Raw genomic sequence first — 16,025 nt, 5'->3', positions numbered from 1 at the left:
GCACCGACCACAGCCATTCTATGCCCTCCGTTCCCCTGCGCCGCAAGTACCACACCTGGTCCACATACACCATGTTGGGGCCCTCTAGATTGCCACAGGCTCTCCAACTTACAGTCTGGGGCTCCCTGCTCTCATCCCAACCTCATAGCCCAATGCAGCGTGCCCCATGGAGCCTGCAGACTAGCTGCCATACCATCTTGGCCTCCGATGCGGGCCGCGCCGATTTATACGCCCCCATGGAGCGTGTGTCCCCGCCTGTGAGTCCGTTCGTGAAGCACTGCGGAGGGCAGCGAGGGGGGGAGGGGCGGAGTCCAGTAAGCGCTGGGAGCGCGGGCTGGGTTTTCACGCGGCCGAGCCGGGGACTTCCGGTTTCGGCCCCGGTGTTGATTCACTGTGGTCGGGGTCTGCTTCCAACCCGAGGCCCCGGCTTCTGGGCCTGCAGGCCTTGTTTTTCTACGATCTTTTTCTCCGGCTCTCAGGGATCGATCGGGACGCAGGTTGCAGCACCCAGCACCGCTTCCCTTCTGCTACTGATTTTTAAGGTCTGATCACAGGATGAAGTTCAGGATAGACCCCAGGGCGGCGGGGGGCTCGGGAGCCCGGGACTCAAGTGGCCATTTTGGACGCTCTTGTAGCTCCTCCTCCTCAACAAGGGGCATTGTTGATCGACCTTGCTCACTATGTTCAGACTAAAACCCAGGAACCAGTACGTGTGTACACAGTGATAGGTTCTCAGGTGAAAATGGCAAAAGAGGCATTTGCAAAATAAACTTGTCTAGTAATGTACGCAAAGCAGCGGACAGTCTGCAGCTTGCTCATGCTAAATTAGAGAAGAATACAATGTCCCCATTGGCCATGTGACACCCTCCCCTTGGTAAGGTCAGTAGCCCTGGACTAAAACAGACATCAGAAGTAAGCAGAGGCAAAGCGTCGTGGTCAAGGGCCACATTACAATTCAAATGCAAAGTGGAATCACGGTATGCATTCACAGTATATTTTCTTGGAGAAAAAATTTGAGGGATAAGTGGAATGCCCTAAGCTCCAACAAACTTTCAGAACCATCAATATTAAAAAGATACGCCATTCAATTAAGAAATTCAAATGAGCAGGCGTGCTACTCATATCCAGAGACAGTCAGGAGAATTTCAGGGCAACCTGTGGTGACCTCGATGATACTCTGATCAAAGAGGTGCTGTGCTTGAGCACAGGTACTCGAGTCTGCCGATGGTCCAGGTATAGGATCATACAAAGCGCCTACCCACGGAACAGTCCTGGTCAGGGACATCAATGGACCCATCAACAGTTCACAATCCAGGGCAGCGTGTGCCGTAGTGGACAGGCAGACATCCAGGGTCCATTGCAAAGGGCACTGGAGGCAGTAGAAAACAGGTTGCATGCAGGTGAAGTAGGCGTAACAGAAGTTCAGCCAATAGTCGATGGCAAGAGCTTCCAATGGCATCAAACCAAAAAGCTGCTGCATCCTATCACGTTACAGCTGCAACTGGTATTGGCTGGACTGTACCGCAATTCGAGCAGCCATTACAAAGCAGCAGAAGAAGTAATAAAATGCAGCAAACCAAGAAGAGCAGCAAGGGAAACCCTCAGAATACACTGAAATAATGGAAAGAATAATAGCTGGGATTGCTTCAAAAAGAATCTGAAATGTGGTGACAAGGCCGGATCCCACAGCCTAAAAAAGTGGGCCAGTCCCGCTGTATCAGATGCATTACATTTTTGGTGAATTCATTCTCTAAAATGCAGGGGGAGATTTGGGTTTAGCAGTGACGGAATCTCACTTGAGGTTCTTGCCACCTATAATTCGAAGGTCTCATGAGCTGATGTCAGAGCCTTTTCTTGTGAAAAGAATAGCGCTTTGAGTTTTCTTAGCTTTTTGAAATCTGTTTTCAAAGTAGGAATGGAAGGCCACAGCGAACTATCTACAACCCGTCTAGGGCGGAAACAGGACGTTGTCGTAACATGTTACATATTGTGAAACTGTTACTGTATGCGGGATGCCTGCTCATAAGCCACAGCAGTTTTGGTTATTTAGAATAATATAATTGCCATTAAAAAGCAAAGTCAATGTGGGAATAATATCTGGGACCCTGGTCCCTTTAAAAAAACAAGCCAAATTAAGGGACGAAATGATGCAGGCACTGTGAAGTTGTACTTGCTTACCGACAAGGGAGTGTCCTACTGTAGAATCACAATCCTCTCCTGTAAGGAAAACTTCCTTGTCCGCTCGCTGACAATGGAACGTGAATGGTAAGGACCACATTTCATGAATATAACTGCTACCAAGCGGCTCATGTCTACCTATAAGATAGTGTTTCATGCGAGCTGTAAATTGGGAAAGTGAGATTGCCAATGAAATAACCCCATGTATCAACCACACCGCTGAATCAGTTTCTGCCACCAAAAATGGTAACTGTTCTAGTTTCTCAATGTGTAACATAGTGTATATTGCACCTTTTATTGACTCAAATTTTCGTTAATCTGGCAAATTAAATGGTAAAAACAGAGTGGAAGCATTCAGGTAAGCCCATGTAACCCTCCCAATTTTTAGTGTTTGTGAGGTCCAGCCAAATTGCATAACTCAACGCCGCTGATTCTGACTATGATACAAAGTAGACACTTCATTTTTGAACAACGTCATTAACAGATGATACAATATTATCCAAAGTATTTATACGATAAGACAGAGGGGTCCATTAGGATGTTTTGCCACCGTGGTGTTGGCTGGGCAGAAAAAAGGCTTTTTCCGCCCGCGAGCAGTGGTACTCACGTCTGCCATATTAGTATAGCAAAACATAGGTCATTTCCCGACTGCCGCAGACCGACGCGCACCGCCATCAAAGTGCGCCCACAACCGCGATGGTAGGAGCCAATCGAGACTCACCGCCGTACGGAATGACGTCTTCCCGCTCCACAAATTAGAATGGTCCAAAAAGGCAGACGCACCGCAGTGGAGACACCGCTCAACCAGAGACACTGGAAACACGACAGCGGAGTGCCATAGCCGAGACCCGATCCTGGGTCATGTACCTGCTACACCACTAGCATCAAATGGACCACCGCGGACAACGCCGCAGGTACGCAAATACACAAATACAACACACAACACACGGGCTGACACAGGGTCAAATTCTACCACAGACACCCAGCTGGGGGTCACAACACATCCACAAGGGCACCCACACATTACCCACCTGCCACCAAGTCACCCCTCTGCATCCCGGACACACATCGACCGCGAACTAGCAGCAACGTCCCGTTCCCGGTCACGTCACTGCCGCGGTCAACACATGCGCACAATACAGAAGGCAGGGCCACTACAAGGCATGGGCAGGGCACAAAGACCACAGGGACACACCACCCCCAACCACACATCAACACACCCCATCAAGTCACAGGCCAGGTGCCCATCCTGTGCACCCCATGCAGAGCAACAAGCAACAAGCACAGCAACAAGCAAGCACAATACACACCATGCACCACACAACAAACAGCCAGGGAGACAGCCACTGCAGGAGTGGCTGACAAGGAACACACAACACCAGTGCCTCACACACTGAAGGCTGCCAATACTACCCAGCACATACACAAACAAACAAACACACACCCTGGGTGTATCCACAAACAGAACACACACACACACACACAGGGAAACCTGAACAGATGCCTGCACAAAAACTACACACAAACACCATAGGAACACACACAGAACCCCAACAGAAACAGACATACCCTGTCAGCCAAACTGTGGAAACGCAATGGGAGCACAAACACAACATGAGTGCACAACATCATCACTCAAAAGCAAAACACACACACAACATACCACACATCACACAAGAAGTGCACCTGCACAGACCTACACTGCCACATCAAACCAACCACAGATGCCCATGAAAGCACAAATCATCAAACACCAAAGGACATCAGGGTATGCACATCAGGCAATGTCAAGCCCACATACACACAGCACTGTATGCACAACAAGCAGTGTGTGCATAACAAGCACAACAGCTACACACAGACATGACTGACACAACCTCAACACACACACCATAAATCAGCACAGCACAAAAACAACAGCACACCCAGGAAGTGAAGCAATACCACAGCCAACACACAGACAACCAACACAACAACAACAGATGCACCACTCAAGAGCACAACCATCTTGACCGGACACTGGCCAGCACACACAGCTGAAGTGCACATGAGCAATCATGACTCATTATTAGCACAAGCACAGCACACATAAACCATTGGGGCAATGTTCAGAGTGGAACATCACTTTTGGCCCAATAACTGCACCCCAAAGCACAGTCTCACAAATGAAGTGATGAGGAGGCACATACACATGTAAACAAAGGGGACCGCTGACATCAAAGTCCCCCAACTTGCATGTCAGTAGTAGACATGTAAGGGGTGTACCATACACAAATAGAGGGAGTGCAGACCCACAATGGATAGGCATAAGTGGCACACATAGGGGATGGTATCACACCCCACACACCATGCCATACAGGAGGAGAAAAGGCACCATGTGCCTGCAATGCATGAGAAACACAAACACAATGCCAGTGAGGAACAGCAGAGCCACACAGTCTACACAAATACACTCAAGACACATTGATGATCAAACAAACACAACACTGATGTGCAAGTCACACACTTTCCACACTCATAAGTGACCAAAACAACAAGGAGGTTTCAAACAGAACTGCATGGACACACCAACACACTGCACAGTGCACAACAGACAACTCACACAACTGCATACAATCATTTACACATGGCAGGACAATCCAAACAACAGGCACACACCTCCTGGGTGACACATGTGTGTCTATCACAATCCAGGGGCACACACACATCCACACCCACTACAAAGTCACACCCTTCACACTGCACACCTCCTCACCACTCAAGAGCACACATTGCATGTAGGCAATGGGACCAGGACTAAGGGCCAACACAAAATGAATATACACATACACAGCTGGGCACATATACAGGAATAACACACATATATCATGACATTGCCTGGCCTGCATACAAACCAGTGCACACCATCACACCCTGTGCTGGCAGTGTACCCCAACCTGACATGGCAACAACGTAGCCAACAATTGCAAACCACTAAAAAGAGAACTGCATGTCAGGTAAACGAGCCAACACAGAAAACACAAGTATCAGTGTCTGAATGGACTGAAGACCCTGTCACCCCTGTCTAAAAATGTGATGCGGGCAAAGAGCTTGGCAATGTTGAAGTGACATGGGGCACAGGCAACCAAAGCACACACCAAAAGAACTTTATCCAGCAAGGACACTGACACAACACCCAACAGGAGTAACTGTCTTTACTCACATATTGCACAGGTGTGACAGTAGAACAACAGTAGACAAGAGCAAGGCACAAAATGCTGATCATATGCAAGATAATCTGCACAGGCAAACTACAAGCATGAAGGCCAGTGGGCATGGCACAGGGGAGAGTCCAACACAGCAGGGCAACAGGGCCAGTGTTCATGGCACAGGTGAGAGTACAACAGAGCAGAGCAACAGGGCCAGTGTCCATGGCACAGGTGAGAGTACAATACAGCAGAGCAACGGGGCCAGTGTCCATGGCAGGTGTCACGACAAGTACATGAGAGGCTGCACAGGGGAGAGTCCAACACAGCAGAGCAACAGGGCCAGTGCCCATGGCACAGGGGAGACTCCAACACATCAGAGCAACAGGGCCAGTGTCAATGTCAGGTGTCACAGCAAGTACACGAGAGGCTGCACAGGGGAGGGTCCAACACAGCAGAGCAACAGGGCCAGTGTCCATGGCAGGTGGCACAGCAAGTACTTGAGAGACTGCACAGGGGAGAGTACAACATAGCAGAGAAACAGGGCCAGTGCCTATAGCACAGGGGAGACTCCAATACAGCCGAATAACAGGGCCAGTGTCCATGGCAGAGGTTACAGCAAGTACATGAGAGGATGCACAGGGGAGAGTCCAACATAGCAGAGAAACAGGGCCAGTGTCCATGGCACAGGGGAGACTCCAACACAGCAGGGCCAGTGTCCTTGGCAGGTGGCACAGCAAGTACTTGAGAGGCTGCACAGGGGAGAGTACAACACAGCAGAGCAACATGGCCAGTGTCCATGGCACAGGGGAGACTCTAACACAGCAGAGCAACAGGGCCAGTGTCCATGGCAGGTGGCACAGCAAGTACTTGAGAGGCTGCACAGGGGAGAGTACAACAGAGCAGAGAAACAGGGCCACTGTCCATGGCACAGGGGAGACTCCAATACAGCCGAGGAACAGGGCCAGTGTCCATGGCAGGTGTCACATCAAGTACATGAGAGGCTGCACAGGGGAGAGTCCAACAGAGCAGAGCAACAGGGCCAGTGTCCATGGCAGGTGGTACAGCAAGTACTTGAGAGGCTGCACAGGGGAGAGTACAACACAGCAGAGCAACAGGGCCAGTGTCCATGGGACAGGGAAGACTCCAACACAGCAGAGCAACTGGGCCAATGTCCATGGCACAGGTGAGAGTACAACACAGCAGTGAATGTCAATATCAGTGGCCAGGGAGAAATGTGGATTCAGGACATGAGAAGCTGCACAGTGAGTGTGTTTGACTGTACCCTCCATGACCAGCAACACACCCAGGTGGCAAACAATGGGCAGGACTAGCACACCCGTATGCGAGACAGGTGTATGAGGGGGACTGCCACTCACATTTGGCTGTCAGGCGGACTTGGAGCTTGCTGTGTGTCGGGGACAGCAGGAACACTTGAGTGGGGAGACAGAGGTGCAAGTCATGTAGGGCTATCTGTTGTTTGTCAAGCTGGAGGGCTGTTTGGACCAGGTGGTATAGTGCCATATGGAGGTGGAGTCATGCAGACCTGTGACTAAGCATGGGCGTAAAATCCGCTCCGCTCGCGGATTCTTCGGATTTTCGGCAAATTCGCAATCCGCGAACTTGCTCGCGGCGGATTTTTTGCTTGGTGATACAATATTGCGGCGCGCGGCGTGGTTCACGGCGTTCACTTTCCGTCATTCAGCGTTTGCCGAGTTGTTTTTCTCGATCATATTTTGCGAGTGCTGCGCCATTTTGGATCTTGCTGCGGGATCCCGCGGGAGTTTGGCGCCCGCGAATACGTAATCGCTGCTTGCCACCTTGCACAGCACGCCTCGCGAGAGTTCGCAATTGCGAACACGTAGTTGCGGGGGAAAGGAACAATCTCGCACTCGCGAAATAGAGATTTAGCAATTCTGCACAAGAAATCCACCAGCAAACAGGATAAACCTTCAGAAAATTATGATTTTTATCAGAATCACTCCTCAGGTTGACATTTGCATGGCCTTTTTTTTTGCAAGGAGTCCATTTTTGGGGGGGAGGAGGAAGGAAGTGCCCCACAGTCTCCAACTTCCTGTTCCTGTCCAGCAGGCTCCTCCCAGTGCTTTCTTCATGTGCTGGTCACTTTCATTTGGACCTTGACCTGGAAGGATTACTTTTTGTGGGTGCTGCTGGATATTTGGATTTGAGGCCTTTTTGACTTTCTTTGGATCACTTTTGGATTAGAAATCAACTTTCACAAGTAAGTTTGTTTGGGGCATTACAGTTGCTGCAACTACAATTTTGGAACTTTTTCAGAACATGAAATAAAATATATTGTGGGTAGCCACAGTATCCAGTAGGACCAGTGTTGATTATGGGTGCATGATACAACTGTTTTGTTGAATTTAAACACCATTGAGGCCATGGATGGGCTTGGATTGTGCTGATTTTTGTTGTTTTTGTTGTTTTTTGGGGCTGCTGGTGGGGCCCTTTGCCCAGGGGTGGTGAGTGTTGCATGGCCCAGTCTTTCTGTGGGGTGTCCTCTTGAATTTAAACACCATTGAGGCCATGGATGGGCTGGGATTGTGCTGTTTTTTGTCGTTTTTTTGGGGCTGCTGGTGTGGCCTTTTGCCCAGGGGTAGTGGTGCATGGACTGAGTGTGCCTGTGGGGTCTCACTCTCTTTAAGGTAAACATCCTGGATGGCATTGGATTGTGGTGATTTTTGGGTGTTTTTCTGTTTTTTGGGGGTGTACTGTTGATGTGGACTGGCCATGTGGGTGGTGGTGGTGGCCATCTTGAGTGCTGGCTAGTACAGGCAACATGTGCTTGGGGTGCAAGGGGCCATTTTGAAGAGAGGCAGTGTCTGAGGCCTGCACTTATTTAGCCTACTTTTCATCCATTATCCCCAGGGGTAGTGAGTGTTGCATGGGCCTAGTCTTTCTGTGTGGTGTCTTGAATGTAAACATCATGGATGGCATGGGATTGTGCTTATTTTTCTGTGTTTTTCCATTTTTTGGGGTGTATAACTGAACTGATGTTCCTCTGTCTTCCATTGCTTTTAGGTGCACAAGACTCTAGAGAACCACCAGTGCCAGGAAGAAATCCTGCAGCGGTGTGTGTGTGCAGCATAACGTCACGCGACGTCACTTCTGGATACAGACAACTCTGCAACTCGTGCAACTGCTGCCTGCTGTTCTGAAGAAGATGGCCCCAAAAAAAGTTACCCGTAGCTCCTCTAGCAAGAAAGTTGCCAGTAAGGAGCAGAAGAAGCAAGTTACCAAGGAGACTGGTTTGCCGGCCGCCCCTTTTTTTGGGAGTAAAAAAAAAAGTATGCCTGCAGCAGCAGTGGGATCTGCTGGGGACCAAGCTGGGAGCAGCACCCCTGCTCTATTGGGCTCAGTGCCACCACCACCACCACGCCAACTTAAGTCCAAGCCCTTCAGTGCTGCAGAGGCACTTAGTCTAGTTGTTCAATCACCATCGACCAGTGATGTTGGCTCATCGCAAGAAAGTAGCAGCAATGTCCCTCAATCAACACAGGTTGTTGTAACTCATCTGACGAGTGTTGAACAACCACAGCCGCAACAAAAACCACATGTGCAAGTACAAGCCCAAGTACATGTGGAAGGAGAGGCAGCGCAAGGAGATGCGCAAGCAGAGGTGCATGGAGGGTCACAAGTGCCCACAATAGTTGTTCCTCCCGAAGTAGGGGCCCATCAGGAAATCGACAATCAAGGCGAGGTATCATTTGAGGAAGACACTCCTCCTGATGATCATTCATTGTCTTCCATACCCCTAGCAAGGAAGAGATCAAGGGTGGTGTCTACATCTTCTTCAAGCACACCTCCTTCTGATGATATGGATCAAAATTGGGAACCAGCACCACTGCCGTCTGAGAGTGAGGCACATGATCTGACAAAGGTAGTTAAGCGTAAAAGGAAGCTCGTCCAAAGTCTCAGAGTTATGGAGTGTGATGATGAGGCTCAACAAGAAGTGGTGGATACTGCTGCCGATGAAGACTCTGACAACGACGACCCAGTCATCATAAAGGTCACTGCAGCCCCTGCGGGCATGCAGCAAACAGACATTTTGACCCTAGCCCGAAAAGCTGCTGAGCGTGATGATGATGATGTTGTCGACGAGGAGGCAGTGGAAACACCACAATCATTGGAGTTAAGTACACCAACTCGTACCGCTTCCATATTTCTTTCTCACAAGAAGGGACCTCCATCCACCTCAACCTTAATTAGTGGCGGTGAAAGTGCACAACGTACAAAAGTTGGGCAATCCAGATCCTCCACTTCATCTGGCATTAGCAGCATGACCACCACCACCAGTATCGCCGCCTCCTCCAGGCCCCACAGACACTTCAAGTCCCCAGTTTGGGACTTCTTTACTGTTTGCCCAAAAAGGGAAAAGTTCGCCATTTGTACCCTTTGTAAGCTTGCAGTTAGTCGTGGTAAGTCAGGTACCAACTATGGTATCGGAGGCCAGAGAGGTCATCTTGAGAGACAGCACACTGTCCTATGGTTTGCGCACCTAAATGCGATCAAGGAAGCCCGAATTGGAAGTTAAGAAAACGTTGATGTTGCATCTGATGATGACAAGGAGGAAGAAGACGTGTCAAACACTTCACTTACACCCAGTACCCCTGTCAGCAGCACACCCCATATGAGGCACACTAAGAGTGTTGGAGCGAGTGAGACACCAACGCGCAAAAGTTCACCAGCGAGCATAATTGGGTCAACGAAGTCATTATCATCCCGTAAATGCTTGGTCCAGGGCAACATTAGAACCATGTTTTCTTCAGACGCGCCATATGAACGCAACCACCCACTGACGCGTCTGTATAACACTAAGCTGGCTAAAATACTAGCTGTGGACCTTCTCCCTTTTTCTTTTGTAGAAGCAGTAGGTTTTCTAGAATTAGTGGCAATGCTCTGCCCTAAATGGAAGGTTCCTAGCCGGTTCTATTTTGCCAGAGTTGCGGTTCCAGCACTACATGAAGATGTGCTGGAGGCGATTGGGGTAGCTTTGCAGAAGAGTGCTGTTCACACAATACATCTGACAACAGACATGTGGACCAGTGGCGCAGGCGCTGATTACATGTGCATCACTGCACACTGGGTCTCTTTTTCAGGTGTTAAAGCAAAGCTAAACGCAGGTGTTGACCCGGACCAAGTTTTTAAAGCTGCTCGTAAACATGCAACACTAGCCATGTTTGGCTTGGAGAAAAGTCACACATCACAAAACATTTTGGACGAGTTTAACAAAAAGGTCTTACACAGGCTGTCCCCAAAAAAACGCAAGATTGGTTATGTTTCCACGGATAATGGCGCCAATGTAGTTAAGGCCATGGCGCTGGGTGACTATTTCAGAGTGCCGTGTTTGGCACACTGTATCAACCTGGTAGTTCAAAAATTCTTGAGTGATAAAGACAGTACAGCGTGCGAGGTAATGGCCACCTGCCGCAAAATGTGCAACCATTTCAGCCATTCTTTTAAGGCCCGGAAGCATCTGAGGAGCCTGCTACTTGAACGTCGAATGCCAGTGAAAGCACTCATCCAGGAGGTGGCAACACGTTGGAACTCAACCTTCTACATGCTTGAGCATCTGTATGAGCAGTATACGGTACTCGATCACTATTTCTTAAAAGAGGGTACAGCTCAGAAGGACCTGCGGATGGGTGCGGCGCAATGGGACATAGTTAAAAGCCTGACAGACATGCTTCGTCCTTTTGAGTTCTTCACGCGTGCAGTCAGCCAGGAGGACTGTAATTTGGGAAAAGCTATCCCATTGTTGTGCATGCTGGAGCACCAACTGAAGGCGGTGTCTTCTGAGTTAGAAAAAGATGAAAAAAACAAAGACCCTTTTCTTTTGTCGGAGAAATTATTAGAGCGCCTACGTGGTGATGAACGTCTTAAAAAGATCAACTCAGAACAGCATTACATTTGTGCTACTATTCTGGATCCACGCTACAAAAAGGAGCTGGCAGGCCAAGCATTCTTTCCTTTTGCTGATGAAGATGTTAAAAAGTACAAACGTTGGCTAGCCTGGTCAGCCAAGAGGTTTGAAAAAGAACGGCAGGATATTGAAGGAGAAGGCAGTACATCAGCATCAGCATCAGCAGGCCATCCCCAGTCAAAAGAATCCACTTCTGCACCTGTGGCTGTGGCACAAGTGACCTCTCAGCCGTTAAAGACACCGGCAACCGGATCATCTGCACCACACACAAGAGTAACAGTGGCTGCTGAAGCGGATTGGCTAACTTTGCTTGGGTATGGTTCTCAAAAAAAGGTCACAGGCACAGCAAAAAGTAAGCAAAGTGGAGGAACCGTTGAGGACCTTGAGTCGATGGTGCAGGACTATCTGAATGACTCAACAGAGGTCTTTCTTAATGATGAGCCATTGCAGTATTGGCATGGGAAAAAACAATTGTGGCCACAGCTCTCCAACCTGGCTATAAACTATTTGTCTTGCCCACTCGCAAGGTGTCTTCTGAACGTGTTTTCAGTGCTGCTGGTGGCATTGTAACTCCCAAACGAAGCCACCTCTCGCCCAAAAATGTGGAGAGGCTAACAATGATCAAGATGAATCAGCACCTCATACCACCAGATTACAAAGTACGAGAAAGCACGCCGCATGAAGACGAGGAGGACGGCAACGTAGATGAGGGGATTTGTTCTCTGTTCGGTGACGCTGACCTCATCCTGCCTGAATTCGCAGAGTATGATGACGAAATCTTCTTTTTATTCCCTGACACCGAGCCCTGAAAATGAGACAATGAATCAATAACTTTCTTTTTCGTCCTTATTCACTTTTATTCCTGTGTGTCTGTCTTTCTTTGTTTTGCACAGTTAATTTAATTCAAACTTTAATCACCTAATCCCAAAAACAAGCCCATCAGCAGAACTGTCTTCACTTGTTTGCTTATTGATTTGAAGGTGCCGCAGTCTACATTCCTCAGGTTCACAAGTTCAGAATAACATGCTCCTCTATCCTCCTCCTCCTATTTCCCTCAAAGCAGAGGGCTGGACTACGCCCAATGAAGAAAGACTCAGCACTTGTGGGGGTGTTCTGCTTCTTTGCGGGTGAGTTGACGGCTCTGGGCCCATTGCTGTGAAGCTCTAATAACGGATAAAAGTGTTTTGGACCAAATATGAGGCGGAAATTTCTTGCCGTTTTTGCTGACTTGCTTGCCTTTGAGGTGCTCTTTGGCGGGGTTCCGGGTGTTTGTGGGTGAGTTTTGGGGTCTGGGAGCACTGCTGCGACAGTCTAATCTTGATTGCATTTGCTTTTCAGGAAATCCGTGGTGGAAAACAGAAGTTATGATGATGACCTAGCTGCACAGCGCGTTTGGACCGAAGGCCGAGAGATATTGTAAGTATGAGATTTTGCTTTTTGGCTGTTTGGGGGTGTTGTCGCGTGCTTTTTTGCGGGTGGGTTGGCGGGTCTCTTGGGGCATTCCTGGGAAGGTCTAATACCGGATAGAAGTGGTTTGGACAAAATCCATAAGGAAAAGCCTTTTTTTTGCTATTTCTTCTGACATCTTGCTCAATGTAGCGTTTTCGGGGGCCTGTTTGGGGGGCTTCCTGGTGTTTGTGGGTGGGTTGCGGGGTCTCTGTCGAAGCACTGCTGCGACAGTCTAATCTTGATTGCATTTGCTTTTCAGGAAATCCGTGGTGGAAAACAGGAGTTATGATGATGACCTAGCTGCACAGCGTGTTTGGACCGAAGGCCGAGAGATATTGTAAGTATGAGATTTTGCTTTTTGGCTGTTTGGGGGTGTTGTCGTGTGCTTTTTTGCGGGTGGGTTGGCGGGTCTCTTGGGGCATTCCTGGGAAGGTCTAATACCGGATAGAAGTGGTTTGGACAAAATCCATAAGGAAAAGCCTTTTTTTTGCTATTTCTTCTGACATCTTGCTCAATGTAGCGTTTTCGGGGGCCTGTTTGGGGGGCTTCCTGGTGTTTGTGGGTGGGTTGCGGGGTCTCTGTCGAAGCACTGCTGTGACAGTCTAATCTTGATTGCATTTGCTTTTCAGGAAATCCGTGGTGGAAAACAGGAGTTATGATGATGACCTAGCTGAACAGCGCGTTTAGACCGAAGGCCGAGAGATATTGTAAGTATGAGATTTTGCTTTTTGGCTGTTTGGGGGTGTTGTCGCGTGCTTTTTTGCGGGTGGGTTGGCGGGTCTCTTGGGGCATTCCTGGGAAGGTCTAATACCGGATAGAAGTGGTTTGGACAAAATCCATAAGGAAAAGCCTTTTTTTTGCTATTTCTTCTGACATCTTGCTCAATGAAGCGTTTTCGGGGGCCTGTTTGGGGGGCTTCCTGGTGTTTGTGGGTGGGTTGCGGGGTCTCTGTCGAAGCACTGCTGCGACAGTCTAATCTTGATTGCATTTGCTTTTCAGGAAATCCGTGGTGGAAAAATGGAGTTATGATGATGACCTAGCTGCACAGCGCGTTTGGACCGAAGGCCGAGAGATATTGTAAGTATGAGATTTTGCTTTTTGGCTGTTTGGGGGTGTTGTCGCGTGCTTTTTTGCGGGTGGGTTGGCGGGTCTCTTGGGGCATTCCTGGGAAGGTCTAATACCAGATAGAAGTGGTTTGGACAAAATCCATAAGGAAAAGCCTTTTGGCACTTTTTGTAACTTAGGGTTCGTTAGGGTTAGCCCTAGCAGCAGGATTGCATGTGTTTCGGGGTGTTCTAGATTTTTGCAACTGAGTTCTGGGGTCTTAGAGCACTCTTGGAGCGATGCTGGCTATGGATACTTTTGCTTGCTTGCAAGTGGTTTGAATACAATCCACAGTGGGTAAGGGTGTATTTGGGCCTACTTTTACTTTCAAAGTACGTTTTGTCACCATTTTTCTGCTAGGCCTCGTTTTTTGAGATCTGATTGGGGGTCTTCTACATTTTTGCGACTGGCTTTAGTAAGGGTCTTGGTGGGAGCATTGCTGGGAAGGTCTAATTTTGTTCTAAAACACAGTTTACAGTACACCTAGCTTGAGGGGAAAGAGCCGCTAAATTAATTTGGCCATACTTATTTATCCTTAAAAAGGTGACTCAGACAGATTATGCAATTTCAAAAATATTGTACTGTCTATTAGGAAAATCAAAGTGTGACTTTTTGCACCACACAGCGTACATACCTTTTATTTATTTATCAGTGGTATTGTAATAGCACTTCCTGTTTTCCGTTCAATAATTACAGGCCGGGTTTCAGTCAACATCTGCCAGGCAGGCAGTGGACAGGGTGTCTTCTGTCAGTGGTCACTGGTCACCAACATTGATGGACAAATCGTCAGCTGGAATGGAGGAGTGCCGCTAATAAGAGGAATTGTTTGCTGCATGCAACTTACTTACCAAAAGCAACAGGACAACTCCAACAACATACAGAATACAGATACAGTATCCATTGTTTTCTTCTATGAGTGTGACTGCATGTGGTTAGCTTTAGTTTGTACCCAAAGATTTCTTTATCTTCAATTATTGTTTGTCCATGCTGTGCTTTTTTTTTCTTCTCTCAACAAAACCTACCCAAACAGAAACCCCTATTCCCATCCATTTTCCAAACCCTAACCCTCTTCCCCCGGGCTGTGTGGTTTTGCTTGATGTCTGACTAAATGACATCAATAATTCCACACACTTGCTGGGGAGGATAAGGTCATAGCAACAGGCTGGTGAAGGAATACGAGGATATATTCTAGACTTACTCAGCTTCAGTACTATTTCTTGTAGTAGTAGGAGCCAATGTCAAATAAATTCAACGCAAGTACTAGTTATACTTGCAATACTTTACCATTTGTTAGGCTACATTGTGGCACTGTTCTAGTGTACTGTCACCTGCTATATTCTCTATCGTACCGTAACCGTTGTAATGCTACAGTAAGGACAAACCAGGTTTCGTTTTCTTTTTTTCCATAGGCATGCAACTGCCACTGTGTCACACCACTAGTACCACCGCAACGAGGAAATTTCATCCGCTCAGGATTGGCAACCTTAATCCCCATTTCCCGTGGAGCCAGCCCTGGGCCTAGCCCTAATTTCTAACACAAATTACAGGTAAGATAAGCGTTTGGTGGGAGGTAGTATAATGGAGTATTAGGACTAGACGAGAGATTGACGGTAGTACTACTAAAGTCCTAGGACTCTTCAGGAAAACAAACTTACTGTTAAACCCCCACCCACCAGACTGAAAAGCAGTAAAAAACAGGTATGGTCAGATAAAGTTTAAAAAAGTATATTTATGTAGCCCTAACAAAATAATCTCCCTCAAGACCCTCCCTAACCCCAACGATTGTCTTTCAAAAGTCCCAAAAAGAACCCAACTCCCAAATCCCACCCCCCAAAAGTCTCTAAAAAATGGGCAAGGGACACTCCACTACTGGAGGGTGCTGGTGAATTTTCGGGCCAGGGCATCATACTCCTTGCGGAGGGTGGCATGGTCGAAGCGGAGGCCCTCCACCAAGTTCTTATAGTTATGGACCTCCTGCTCCAGGTACGACACTCTGAGTCCTAAGCAGCGCTGGCGTGCCTTGCAACTCCGGTGGGGGGCAGCTTGTCTTTTTGCTGCTTGGCGGTGGCGGTTGGCTTTGTTAGCCCGGCTCCGTACCGCTGGAGCACTGCGCTGGCTGGCAGCCCGTGGGGACACGGAGGAGGATGCAGCTGTCCCAATGG

The 16,025-nt window shown here is 48.4% G+C and overlaps 1 protein-coding gene across 2 annotated transcripts in view; it reads left to right on the top strand.

Moving 5' to 3' along the window:
* Positions 1-16,025, top strand: part of LOC144823936 (sperm-specific sodium:proton exchanger-like) — an 8,804,346-nt gene that overhangs the window by 3,202,829 nt on the left and 5,585,492 nt on the right. The gene's annotated exons all lie outside the window — the stretch shown is intronic.

This window comes from Lissotriton helveticus, chromosome 3_1, assembly GCF_964261635.1.
Source record: "Lissotriton helveticus chromosome 3_1, aLisHel1.1, whole genome shotgun sequence".
In the NCBI taxonomy this organism is placed as follows: domain Eukaryota; kingdom Metazoa; phylum Chordata; class Amphibia; order Caudata; family Salamandridae; genus Lissotriton; species Lissotriton helveticus.
Note: the sequence above shows the minus strand (reverse complement) of the source record. Positions and strands in the feature narration are given on the sequence as shown.